This window comes from Staurois parvus, unplaced genomic scaffold (assembly GCF_062004578.1).
Source record: "Staurois parvus isolate SC_StPar_1 unplaced genomic scaffold, SC_StPar_1.0 ptg001984l, whole genome shotgun sequence".
NCBI classification, from domain to species: Eukaryota; Metazoa; Chordata; class Amphibia; order Anura; family Ranidae; genus Staurois; species Staurois parvus.
The window spans coordinates 37,932-49,916 of NW_028319780.1; positions in this window are offsets into that span (position 1 = coordinate 37,932).

Here is an 11,985-nt window from a genome sequence, read left to right on the forward strand (position 1 = left end):
GTATTTTTCCTAACAAATTTATCCAAGACCATGTTGCAAAAATGAACACGCCCCAATGAAAGTCTTAGGAGCAAAGCTAAATTTTACACAACAAAATCCTAATGAACGAGAATTCAGCTCCAGGTGAGTCTAATTATTCATTAAACAGGTGTCCAGAGGACAGGTGATTATAAAAGGGTGTGACTTAACAAAGAAAACCCCGCCCATTTTACGTTGTCATCAATGGCACCACATGAAAGAGACATGTCACAAGGCCAGAGAAAGAGAATAATTTCTTTACACAAGAAAGGTGACAGCTACAAGAAGATCAGCAAAGTCTTACTGGATACTGGAGCAAAAGTGTAACAAAGATGGAACTGCAACCATGTCACAGAGACGTCCAGGCTGTCCTCAGAAGTTAGTACCTCAACAGGAGTGTCTTCTGATGAGAAGGGTTGATGAAAATCCACAAGAAAGGTGACAGCTACAAGAAGATCAGCAAAGCTTTACTTATCGGTCAGAATACTGGAGCAAAAGTGATACAAAAATGTAACAAAGATGGATCTGCAACCATCTCACAGAGAAGCCCAGGCCGTCCACGGAAGTTAACGCCTCAACAGGAGCGTCTTCTGATGGAAAGGGTTGAAGAAAATCGCCATGCAAGTTCACTGCAGTTGGCTAAAGAAGTAGAAAGCCAAACTGGGACGATTGTTTCCTGTGACACAACACGGCGTACACTGCAGAGGAATGGCATGCATGGGTGTCATCCACAAAGGAAGCTTCTCCTAAAGCCCATGAAAAAAAAAGCCCGCCTAGAATTTGCCAGGGCCCATGCTGAAAAAGAAGACTACTGGGACTCTGCACTCTGGAGTGATGAGACCAAGATAAATGTTTTTGGAACTGATGGCTTCAAAACTATATGGCGTCGCGAAGGTGAGAAGTACAAAGAAAAATGCATGGTGCCTACTGTGAAACATGGTGGTGGCAGTGTACTTCTGTGGGGCTGCGTGAGTGCTGCTGGTGTCGGGGAGCTGCATTTCATTGATGGTGTCATGAATTCACAGATGTATGGCTCTATATTGAAAGAGAAGATGCTCCCATCACTCCGTGCCCTCGGTCGTCGGGCACTTTTCCGACATGACAACGATCCAAAACTGGGTGAAAGGGATTCCATGGCCAAGTATGTCTCCTGATCTGAACCCAATCCAACACCTATGGGGGGATTCTGAAGAGACAAGCTGAGCATCGCTCTCCATCCAGGGTCCAAAAGAGGTCGTTCTTGAAGAATGGAAAAAGATCGATGTTGCAGTATGTCGCCAACTTGTTCATTCCATGCCTGGAAGACTCGGTGCCGTCCTCACCAATCATGGAGGTCCTACAGAATACTCGATGGAGGAGTTCTTGTTGTGGGGGGGGGGATTCATTTTTGCATCGACTCATTGGAGTAAAACTGAAGATTTTGTCATCTAAGTTCTATTATGAACCTTCCATGTCATGAGCCGAACAGACGATCGATAAAACTCCGATCTGTCCCAATGGTGGAGATCGTTCTTGTGTTCCTTCAGAGATTGATTCAAATCTTACTTTTCAAAAGGGGTGGAGTCATGTATGCTGAGCACTGTGTATACTGTATGCTGAAATCTGACATGGGAACGACACAAGTATTAAATCATTTTTTTTTTCTTCAGTTTCACTGAAGGTACAAAATAGATGAGACCGATTTATTGTGAACAAATCACCAGGTCTAGATGGCTGTCAGCCACGACTCCTCAGTTTTAGTCAAGCCGTGATTTCTCATTTTTAAAGACACCTCACTACCCACAAGGAAGAAAGATATACAGTAGGTTAAATATGTATTTAAAAATATTCTTCCCAAATATATTGACGTATATTTGAAATACTACAATTTTGGGCGTATTCAATATATATATATACTGTATGTTAAAATGCGTTTTTTATATATTACAACATATATGAAAAATATTTTTTTTACATATATTCTTCAGATTATTTTTAACATTAAAAAAGCCATTTTTACATATATTTGTAAATGCATTCCAAAAATGTAGATTAAATGTATTTTTAAGGACATACAGTAGTATTTGAAAATGTACTTTTAAAAATATTTTTCATATATTTTGTAACATATAAAAAAGGCATTTCAACAACATACACTGTATATATAGAGAGAGAGAGATAGGGTGGGGGAAGAGAGAAGGAGGGGGAGGGGGGAGAGAGAGGGGGGGAGGAGAGAAAGGAGAGGGGGGGGAGAGAAAGAGAGGGGGGAGGAGAGAAAGGAGAGAGGGGGAGGAGAGGGAGAGAGGGGGAGGAGAGGGAGAGAGGGGGAGAGAGAGGGAGGGAGGAGAGAAAGGAGAGGGGGGGGGAGAGAAAGAGAGGGGGGAGGAGAGAAAGGAGAGAGGGGGAGGAGAGAGATAGAAGGGGGGAGAGGGAGGGGGGAGGGAGAGAGAGAGAGACGGGGGAAGAGGGAGGGGAGAGAGAGAGGGGGAGAAAGATGGAGGGAGAGGGAGGGGGAGGGGGGAGAGAGGGAGTGGGAGAAAGAGAGGGAGGGAGAGAGGAGAGGGAGAGAGGGGGGAGAGGGAAAGAGAGAGGGGGAGAGAGAGAGGGGGGGAGGGGGGAGGGATGTAGAAAGAGGGAGAGAGAGGGGGGAGAGGGAGGAGAGAGAGAGGGAGGAGAGTGGGGGGGAGGGAGAGGGGGGGAGAGAGAGGAAGAGAGATAGAGGGGGGAGGGAGAGAGAGGGGGGTAGGAGATGGAGATAGGGGGGTAGGAGAGGGAGAGAGAGGAGGGGGGAAGGGAGAGAGAGGAGGGGGAGAGAGAGGAGGGGGGAAGGAGAGAGAGAGCGAGGGAGAGAGAGGGGGGAGAGAGGGAGGGGGAGAGAGAGAGAGAGAGAGAAAGAGAGGGGGAGAGAGGGAGGGGGAGAGAGAGGGAGGGGAGAGAGAGAGGGGAGAGAGATAGGGAGGGAGAGAGAGATGGGGGAGAGGGAGAGAGTGAGAGAGGGGGGAGGGAGGGAGAGGGGGAGAGAGGGAGGGGGATGTAGAAAGAGGGAGAGAGAGGGGGGAGAGGGAGGAGAGAGAGAGGGAGAGAGAGAGAGGGGGGAGAGAGTGGGGGAGGGAGGGAGGGGGAGAGAGAGGGGGGAGGGAGAGAGAGGGAGGGGGGAGAGAGAGGGAGGGGGGAGAGGGGGGAGAGAGAGAGAGAGGGGGGAGAGAGACAGAAGGAGAGAGAGAGATGAATGCCGGGAAGTGCTCTCTCAGCACATAAACAATGGCCTCCCAGCGTTCAGTATATGGGTTACAGACCCCATCATTTTGCTGCTGCACACATTTGTGCCGGAACAGCAGCAGATCGTTGAGCGTCCCTTTGTAAATTCGACCCGGAGATAAAATGGCCTAAAAACATTCAATGTTGCCCCCGTTCACACAGAACGAATCTACATGCAGTTTCCCAGGACGAATAGCTCTGAATTTTTTTTTTATGAACACGCCCCCCGGTGTCTGATGCCGGAACAGCAGCAGATCTTTGTAAAATGACGACAAAGCAAAGACTCCATTTTTATTACGTTTTTATTTTCATGAAAAGTGCCACTGTTGATGTCCCATTATTAAGAGGACCAACAATTCCCGTCTGTGGTGGGGAGGACCTGCATCTACCCAAAAACCCAGACAAATCCCGCACAGCCAAGACACGACAAACCTAAAAACGACTTACTCCCCCCCCCACCCCCCAAAGAACGAATCTTATCCTTCCCACTTCCCTGCCATCCACCTGACATCGAACATAAACACGTCATACACAGCCGGCCACGTCTTCTTTCTCCATTAAACTTCCTGAGGTGACTCTTAAAACGGCCATATCCCAAAAAAAAAAAAAAAAAAAAAGTGCTTGTCCCGTTTTCCAAGTGTTGCCCATAAAACCACATCGACAGAACAAAGGCAAGACCAACTGTTTTTTTTTTTTTGTTTTTTTCTGTTTTTTTTTTTTTGTTATCTTTTTGTTTTTTTTTCTTTTTTTTTTTAACAATAAGTGGCAAAAATCCATCAGTCACATTTTTTTTTTTTTTCAGAAAAAACGCAAGTAGGCTTTGATTTTGTCTGGAGGGTCCGAGGACAGCAGTCTACGTCTCCAGCCGAAACGCTCCAGTGTCAGCGCATAAAAAAAAAAAAAAAAAAATTCTTACAAAACCAGAAAAAAAAAAGGTGAACGAAATCCGCACAAATACGTGTATTCTGCCGTCTGCACGGAGGAAACTTTTTTTTTTTTGTAAATCGATTTTGAATCGTTTTTGTTCCCTTATAAATTAAATAATTTACAAAGTGAGAGAGAAAAAAAAAAATAAAATAAAACCTAAAAACACCAAAGTCTTGCATGCACCACGCACACGCACACACACGGAAACATAGTAATATCGTCATCGGTAGTATGTACAGTACAGCATTTCTCGCCCGCCCCCAGGCAGGCCTTTTGATTTGGGTGGGGGAGGGGGGATCAGGAAATTTTCCTCAAAAACAAACAAAAATACAACCCCGGACCCTTCCCATCAGTAACATGTAGCGGTTTGTCCCCTAGAGATGTTAGAATATGTGCGTCAATGCAATACGGTAAACATTTACAAGAGTTTTATGATCGCCCTGGTGTGGACTGAAAGTGGGAAAAAATTTGACCAATTCCAGCCCACCCCCCCAAAAAAATAAATAAATAAATCAAGCTATTGATGACCGGAGATCTGTGTTGTCCATTGCAGCCAGAATTTAGAGAGTTCCCCACAGAAACCCTGGGAGTGTCCTTCCTTTCTCCCTCTCTCTCCAATGTAGGGTTGGGTGTGATGGGTAGATATTTTTTACATTGGGTTTACGGTATGAAGAAACCTGCAGTAATATCTCCATTAAAAAAAACAAAAAAAAAACCCAAGGCTCAAAACTTTGAAGGACACCTCAACTGGAATCCATAATCTTGCCAAAAATGGCTAAGATCACCACTTTTGGCTTTTTTCCTGAATAATGCTGGGTGGTGGATACTCAGATATGCTATTATTGGCAACCAAGGTGTATCTAAAAATTTGGAGGTATTGATCCCCGCTGATTATCTCTTGATAGACGTTTTTGGAAAATACCAAACTCTGGATGGAAGGACTTGGGTTCCTCAATTTGGAAAAAAATAAGCCTGGCTAAGATCACCATTCTTGGTTCTTTCCCGAATAATGGTGGGCAGAGGAAAAGCCATCATTGGCAACCAAGGTGTAGCTAAAAAAAGTTGGAGATAATGATCTCCATATTCCCATTGAGAATCTATTGATAGACGTTTATGGAAAATACCAAACTCTGGAGTAGAGGACACCTATCCTGGAAACGCTAATTTGGCCAAAAAAAAAATACCTGGCTATGATCATCATTATTGGCTGTTTCTTGAATAATGGTGGGTAGAGGACTCTCAGATATGCCATTATTGGTAACCAAAGTATACCTCTAAATTTGGAGATAATGATCTCCATATTTCCATCAAGAATCTGCTGATAGACTTTTATGGAAAATCCCAAATTCTGGAGGAGGGGACACCTCACCTGGGTTCACTAATTTGGCCGAGAATAAACCTTGCTGAGGTCACCATTTTTGGCTCTTTTCTGAATAATGGTGGGTAGAGGACTCCCAGATGTGTCATTATTGGCAGCTTAAGTGCACATCCAAATTTGGAGGTAGTGATCTCCATATCCCCAATGAGAATCTGCTGATTGGGCTTTACGGAAATTAACAAACTATGGAGGAGAGGACACCTCAACCGGGTTCGCTAATTTAACCTGGCTAAGATCACCATCTTTGGCTTTTTCCCGAATGATGGTGGGTAGAGGATTCCCAGATATGCCATTATTGGCAACCAAAGTAGACCTCTAAATTTGGAGGGAATGATCTCCATATTGTCATCAAGAACGATGGTGGGTAGAGGACTCCCAGATATACTGGTGTTAATAATCAAAGCCTACTTCTAAATTTGGAGGTAGTGATCTCCATATCCCCATGGAGAATCTTCTAACTGAATTATTTGGAAAATACCAAACTCTAAAGGAGAGGACACCTCAGCTAGGTTCGCTAATTTGGCCAAAGATAAACCTGGCTAAGATCACCATTCTAGGCTCTTTGCTGAATAATGGTGGGTAGAGGACTCCCAGATGTGTCATTGTTAACAACTTATGTGCTCATCCAAATTTGGAGGTTGTGATCTCCATATCCCCAATGAGAATCTGCTGATAGGATTTTATGGAAAACAACAAACTATGGAGGAGAGGACACTTCAAATGTGTTCGCTAATTTGGCCAAGAATAAACCTGGCTAAGATCACCATCTTTGGCTCTTTCCCGAATGATGGTGGGTAGAAGACTCCCAGATATGCCATTATTGGCAACCAATGTGTACCTCTAAATATGGAGATAATGATCTCCATATTGTCATCAAGAATGATGATAGGTAGAGGACTCCCAGATATATCAGTGTTAAAAATCAAAGCATACTTCTAAATTTGGAGGTAGTGATCTCCATATCCCCATGGAGAATCTTCTAACTGAAGTATTTGGAAAATACCAAACTCTAAAGGAGAGGACACCTCAGCTAGGTTCGCTAATTTGGCCAAAAATAAATCTGGCTAAGATCATCATTCTTGGCTCTTTGCTGAATAATGGTGGGTAGAGGACTCCCAGATATGTCATTATTGGCAACTTAAGTGCAAATCCAAATTTGGAGGTAGTGATCTCCATATCCCCAATGAGAATCTGCTGATAGGATTTTATGGAAAACAACAAACTATGGAGGAGAGGACACTTCAAATGCGTTCGCTAATTTGGCCAAGAATAAACCTGGCTAAGATCACCATCTTTGGCTCTTTCCCGAATGATGGTGGGTAGAGGACTCCCAGATATACCAGTGTTAACAATCAAAGCCTACTTCTAAATTTGGAGGTAGTGATCTCCATATTCCCATGGAGAATCTTCTAACGGAATTATTTGGAAAATACAAAACTCTAAAGGAGAGGACACCTCAGCTAGGTTCGCTAATTTGGCCAAAGATAAACCTGACTAAGATCACCATTCTTGGCTCTTTGCTGAATAATGGTGGGAAGAGGGTGGGTAGAGGACTCCCAGATATGTCATTATTGGCAACTTAAGTGCACATCCAAATTTGAAGGTAGTGATCTCCATATCCCCAATGAGAGTCTGCTGACAGGCTTTTATGGAAAATAACAAACTATGGATAACGATCTCCATATTTTCATCAAGAATGATGGTGGGTAGAGGACTTCCAGATATACCAGTGTTAACAATCAAAGCATACTTCTAAATTTGAAGGTAGTGATCTCCATATCCCCATAGAGAATCTTCTAACGGAATTATTTTGAAAATCCCAAACTCTAAACGAAAGGACACTTCAACTGGGTTCGCTAATTTGGCCAAGAATAGACCTTCACCATCTTTGGCTCTTTCCCGAATGATGGTGGGTAGAGGACTCCCAGATATACCAGCGTTAACAATCAAAGCATACTTCTAAATTTGGAGGGAGAAGATTCTCCATGGGGATACAGAGATCACTAACGGAATTATTTGGAAAATACCAACTCTGAAGGAGAGGGCGCCTCAGCTAGGTTCGCTAATTTGGCCAAGAATACACCTGGCTAAGATCACCATCTTTGGCTCTTTCCCGAATGATGGTGGGTAGAGGACTCCCAGATATACCAGCGTTAACAATCAAAGCCTACTTCTAAATTTGGAGGGAGAAGATTCTCCATGGGGATACAGAGATCACTAACGGAATTATTTGGAAAATAACAACTCTGAAGGAGATGGCGCCTCAGCTAGGTTCGCTAATTTGGCCAACGATAAACCTGGCTTAGATCACCATTCTTGGCTCTTTGCTGAATAATGGTGGGTAGAGGACTCTCAAATATTCCATTGTTGGCAGCTAAAGTGTACCTCTAAATGTGGAGGTAATGATCTCCATATCTCCATTGCAAATCTGCTAGTTGACTTTTATGGAAAATACCAAACTGTGGAGGAGATGACACCTCAAATGGCTTTGCTAATTTAGTCTAAAACAGAATTATTTGGAAAATACCAAACTCGAAAGGAGAGGACACTTCAGTTAGGTTCGATAATTTGGTAAAAAATAAACCTGGCTAAGATCACCAATGATGGTAATGAACAATGGTGGACAGAGAACTCTCAGATGCACCATTTTTCTAAGGTCTTTTTTTTAAATCATGGATGTTCTAATCCCCCAAATGCATGTTTATAGGTATGGAGCAGAAACAAAGGACTGAGGAGGAGACACTTCTGGTAACAACTCAACAAGGTGGGAATTGTTAGGAATCAAAACAGCAACTTCCAGCCCGTCCAACCAATCTTTCCCCCAAGGTCTGCTGGAGACTCTCACTTGAGAAATTAGATTGAAAACAGACAGACCCGGTTTTAGGTTTATGGCTGGAACAACAAATATGTGGATAATAAATTCAAACGTGGACAGTCTGCAGTAGTTGAGTGAAGTTCAGACAGGATGTTCCAACTGTCTGTGGAGACAAGGAACCATTTCTTACCACCACCACCTACTGATAGTAGGGTGAGCAACAGGAGAGGACAGAGTAGACAAGGAACCGTTCTAGCAAATGCATCTCAACTCCTATCATATGAGCTAAAATAAAGCCATTTGTCAAGTCAAAGTCTAAGGATTTGGCCATATTGGTTACCAATATCCATGATCCTCCTCACCAGAGATGGAGAACTAATTTCTTCCCGATAACACCCGGTGACTCTAGACGTCATAGAGTACTAGCTCTTCTTACTTGACACATCACCACAAAGCGGAAGCTTCTCATTCTTCACAACTAACAGAATATTTTTCTCTGTCATATGACCCGACCAGGCACTGGGAAATTCACGTCTAACCCCGAAGAATCACCGTTTTTTTACCCTCATCTTGGGATCTGATATTTTGTATAGGCCTCTTTTTTTGGAAATTAAAGGGTGAGATCAGGTCTAATGGTACTGAAAGAAAGGAGGGACTTCTTCCAGGCTGGAAATATAAATGTCCGCCACTAAATATACCTCATAATTTAAATAGGGGAAGCTGCTCCATATGGCCCACATAAAGGCACATCACCAATGATGAGGGAGAATTTTGGTACAGAATCGTCATAGATCTGCAGATGTCTTTGACAATGTGTCCTGTGAACTATGTGACATTATACAGTGGCTAAGTGGTTAGCCCTTCCGCCTGGCAGTACTAGGGTCGTTGGTTTGAATCCCAACAAAGGCACCACCTGCCCGCAGTTTTCATATTCTCCCTGTGCCTGCGTGGATTTCCTCCGGTTTCCTCCCACACTGCAAAGACATTCTGGGAGGTTAATTGGCTCCTGTCTAAATTGGACCCAGTATGTGAGTTAGGGACCTTAGATTGGCCACACCTTGAGGGTTAGGGAATGATGTGAATGTACAATAGGCTGTATGTATACGTAAAGCACTGCGTAAATTGATGGTGCTATACAGGTATATATACCTAATACACATATATAATATAATATACAGGTATATTTTATAAATATTGTATAAAAAGCAATGATCTGCTTCATGACGTCACCCACAGAGGTGATCTGACCATGAGGGATTCCTACAACAGATGCTAAGAATACCTATCGTAGGTAGATCAACGCAGTCAACTCTGATGTGAAATCTCTGTAGGCTTGTGGCATCACTCCACCCACACAAGTGACTCAGATCCATTTACACTGCGAGGGGGAGGAAAAACATTTCTCACATGTAAAAAGGATCGCCAGACAGAATACAAATGTTTCTGCGACAATGGTGGTGTAATGATCAATGACTACGATAGGATGGCCAATGTTTTACAATGAATTCTACGTCAACCTGCATCAGAATCCAGATGTTTCTGTGGCAATGTTGGTATAATGGCTGATGACTAGGATAGGATGGCCAATTTTTTACAATTAATTTTGCATCAACTTGAATCAGAATCCAGATGTTTCTGTGGAAATGGTGGTATAATGGCCAATGACTACGATAGGATGGTCAACTTTTTTCTATTAATTCTACGTCAACCTGCATCAGTATCCAGACATTTCTGTGGCACTGGTGGTATAATGGCCGATGAGTAGGAGAGAATGGTCAATGTTTTACAATGAATTCTGCATCAACCTGCATCAGAATCCAGCTGTTTCTGCAGCAATGGTGGTATAATGGCTGATGACTACGATAGGATGACCAATGTTTTACAATGAATTCTACATCAACCTGCATCAGAATCCAGATGTTTCTGTGGCAATGGTGGTATAATGGCTGATGACTATGATAGGATGGCCAATGTTTTACAATGAATTATATCATAGTCATCAGCCATTATACCACCATTGCCACAGAAACATCTGGATTCTAATGCAGGTTGACGTAGAATTCATTGTAAAACATTGACCATCCTATGTCAACCTGCATCAGAATCCAGTTGTTTCTGTGGCAATGGTGGTATAATGGCCGTTGACTACGATAGGATGGCCAATGTTTACAATGAATTCTACGTCAACCTGCATCAGAATCCAGATGTTTCTGTGGCAATGGTGGTATAATGGCTGATGACTATGATAGGATGGCCAATGTTTTACAATTAATTTTGCATCGACCTGAATCAGAATCCAGATGTTTCTGTGGAAATGGTGGTATAATGGCTGATGACTATGATATAATTCATTGTAAAACATTGGCCATCCTATCATAGTCATCAGCCATTATACCACCATTGCCACAGAAACATCTGGATTCTGATGCAGGTTGACCTAGAATTCATTGTAAAACATTGACCATCCTATGTCAACCTGCATCAGAATTCAGATGTTTCTGTGGCAATGGTGGTATAATGGCCGTTGACTACGATAGGATGGCCAATGTTTTACAATGAATTCTACGTCAATCTGCATCAGAATCCAGATGTTTCTGTAGAAATGGTGCTATAATGGCCAATGACTACGATAGGATGGTCAATTTTTTTCTATTAATCCTATGTCAACCTGCATCAGAATCCAGATGTTTCTGTGGCAATGGTGGTATAATGGCCAATGACTATGATAGGATGGCCAATGTTTTACAATGAATTTTGCATCAACCTGAATCAGAATCCAGATGTTTATGTGGAAATGGTGGTATAATGGCCAATGACTACAATAGGATGGTCAATTATTTTCTATTAATTCTACGTCAACCTGCATCAGAATCCAGATGTTTCTGTGGCAATGGTGGTATAATGGCTGATGACTATGATAGGATGGCCAATGTTTTACAATTAATTTTGCATCGACCTGAATCAGAATCCAGATGTTTCTGTGGAAATGGTGGTATAATGGCTGATCACTATGATATAATTCATTGTAAAACATTGGCCATCCTATCATAGTCATCATCCATTATACCACCATTGCCACAGAAACATCTGGATTCTGATGCAGGTTGACCTAGAATTCATTGTAAAACATTGACCATCCTATGTCAACCTGCATCAGAATTCAGATGTTTCTGTGGCAATGGTGGTATAATGGCCAATGACTATGATAGGATGGCCAATGTTTTGCAATGAATTCTACGTCAACCTGCATCAGAATCCAGATGTTTCTGTGGAAATGATGGTATAATGGCCAATGACTATGATAGGATGGCCAATGTTTTGCAATGAATTCTACGTCAACCTGCATCAGAATCCAGATGTTTCTGTAGAAATGGTGGTATAATGGCCAATGACTACGATAGGATGGTCAACTTTTTTCTATTAATTCTACATCAACCTGCATCAGTATCCAGACATTTCTGCAGCAATGGTGGTATAATGGCTGATCAATACAATAGGATGGCCAATGTTTTACAATAAATTCTACGTCAACCTGCATCAGAATCCAGATGTTTCTGTGGCAATGGTGGTATAATGGCCAATGACTATGATAGGATGGCCAATGTTTTAC